The sequence below is a fragment of the Theobroma cacao genome, chromosome 7 (assembly GCF_000208745.1).
Source record: "Theobroma cacao cultivar B97-61/B2 chromosome 7, Criollo_cocoa_genome_V2, whole genome shotgun sequence".
NCBI lineage: Eukaryota > Viridiplantae > Streptophyta > Magnoliopsida > Malvales > Malvaceae > Theobroma > Theobroma cacao.
Window position 1 is genome coordinate 5,465,955 of NC_030856.1, and position 2,939 is coordinate 5,468,893.

The window sequence follows — 2,939 nt, forward strand, 5'->3', positions numbered from 1 at the left end:
TAAAATAATATCTACTTATTATCTTTATAAAACTATAGCTTAATTAATTTAATTTAATTTTTTTTATAATAAATACTTTGTGAGGGGTATTACATCCTCCTCTCCTTAAAAGGAGTTTAGTCCCTTAAACTCTTACCTTGGTCCTTGAAAAGGTGGGGATACTTCTTTTTGATATTTTCTTCCAACTCCCAAGTCGCTTCTCGTTCTGTATTATTACTCCATTGGAACTTAACATAAGGAATAGTCCGCCTTCTTAGAACTTGCTCCTTTCTATCCACAATACGTATAGGACGCTCATCATAGGACAAATTTTCTCCAAGTCTCAAAGGAGTTAACTCCACCATATAACTAAGATTTAAAACATATTTTCTCAACAAGGAAACATGAAACACATTATGCACTCTCGACTAGAGCAGGTGGAAGTGCCAACCTATAAGCCACCTCACCAACCCTATCCAAAATCTCAAACGGACCCACATAACGAGGACTAAGTTTTCCTCGAATCCCAAATCGCATTACTCCTCTAGCAGGGGAAACTCGAAGAAACACATGATCTCCAACCTCAAATTCTAACCTTCTTCTTCTATTGTCTGCATAACTTTTCTGTCTACTTTGAGCCGTACGAAGATGTTCTCTGATCAATTGAACCTTCTCAACTGCTTGCTGAATAAGATCTGGACCCAATAACTATCTTTCACCCACATCATCCCAACAAAGAGGTGATCTACACTTCTTACCATACAAAGCTTCAAATGGAGCCATTTGGATACTAGACTGATAGCTATTATTGTAAGCAAATTCCGCCCATGACAAGTGTCGATCCCAAGAACCCCCAAAATCCATAACACAAGCTCTCAACATGTCCTCAATAATTTGATTAACTCTTTCGGACTGACCATCTGTTTGGGGATGAAAAGCAGTACTAAAATTAAGTCTGGTACCCAAAGCTTTATGCAAACTCTCCCAAAATTTCGCCACAAATCGAGAATCTCAATCAGATACAATGGACACTGGCACCCCATGCAGTCTCACAATCTGCTCCACATACAACTCTGCCAACTTTTCCAACGACATTCCCATACGGATAGCCAAGAAGTGAGCAGACTTTGTTAATCTATCCACAATCACCCAGATGCCATCATTACCTTTTGGGGTTCTTGGTAAACCAGATATAAAGTCCATAGTAATTCGTTTCCATTTCCATTCTAGAATAGGGAAGGGTTGCAACAATCCTGCTAGCCTCTGATGTTCAGCCTTGACTTGCTGACATGTCAAACATTTGGCTACAAACTGTGCAATCTCCCTCTTCATATTGCTCCACCAAAAAGTGTTCTTCAAATCTTTATACATCTTGGTACCTCCAGGATGGATTGTATAATTACTATAATGAGCTTCCTCCAAAATTTCTCTCTTCAATTCTGCATCATCGGGGACACAAATCCTATCACCAAACCTCAAAGAGCCATCATCATGAATCCTAAAGTCTGGTTTCAAACCAGATTCAACCCCAAGTTTAATGTGTTGAAGTCGAGGATCATCTGCTTGGGCTGTCTTAATTCGGTGAATTAAAGTTGGCTGTACTTGTAGGTTAGCCAGTAATGCTCCAGAACCATGCACACGTACACCAATATCCATCCTCCGCAAGTCCTCTAAAATCTGTTTTTGGGAAGTAATCATTGCAGCCATATTCCCAAAAGTCTTCCTACTTAAAGCATCAGCAACTCTATTCGCCTTACCTGGGTGGTAACTGATGGTCAAGTCATAATCCTTCAACAATTCTAACCATCTTCTCTGTCGCATATTCAGCTTCTTTTGCGTGAAAAGATACTTTAAACTTTTATGATCAGTAAAGACCTCACAAGACTCACCATACAAATAATGTCGCCAAATCTTTAAGGCGAAAACCACTGCTGCCAACTCCAAATCATGAGTAGGATAATTCTCCTCATACGGTTTCAATTGCCTAGAAGCATAAGCAATCACCTTATCATCCTGCATAAGAACACACCCAAGTCCCTTTTTAGAAGCGTCACTGTAAACAACAAATCCCTTACCATTAGTAGGTATGGTAAGTATAGGAGCGGATACTAATCTTTTCTTTAACTCCTCAAAGCTCCTTTCACAGTCATTTGTCCACTCGAAGCGAACCCCTTTTTCGTACCAATCTAGTCAAAGGCAAGGCAATACGAGAAAAATCCTCTACAAATCGCCTATAATATCCTGCTAAGCCCAGAAAACTGCGAATCTCTGAAACATTATTTGGTTGCTTCCAAGTCACCACTGCTTCAACTTTCTTTGAATACACTGAAATCCCATCCTTCGACACCACATGCCCAAGGAAAGCAACACTAGGAAGCCAGAAATCACATTTCTTGAATTTAGCAAACAACTGCTTCTGCCTCAAAGTCTCCAAAACAACCCTTAAATGCTTTTCATGATCTGCTGAGCTAGGGGAATACACTAGAATATCATCAATAAAAACAACCATAAACTTATCCAAATAAGGTTTGAAAACCCTATTCATCAAGTCCATAAAAGCAGCTGGAGCATTTGTCAATCCAAAAGGCATAACAAGGAACTCATAATGCCCATATCGGGTACGAAAAGTAGTTTTAGGGACATCTTCAATTCTCACCTTTAACTGATGGTAACCAGACCGAAGATCAATTTTGGAGAACACCTGAGCGCCTTTTAATTGATCAAACAAATCATCTATTCGAGGTAAAAGATACCTATTCTTCATGGTTGCCTTATTTAACTCTCGATAATCAATGCACAACCTCATGCTCCTATCCTTTTTCTTCACAAATAACACGGGCGCTCCCCAAGGAGATACACTAGGTATAATAAAGCCCTTATCAAGGAGTTCTTGCAACTGCTCTTTCAACTCCTTCAATTCTGCAGGAGCCATTCTATAGGGAGCTTTAGAAATAGGACCA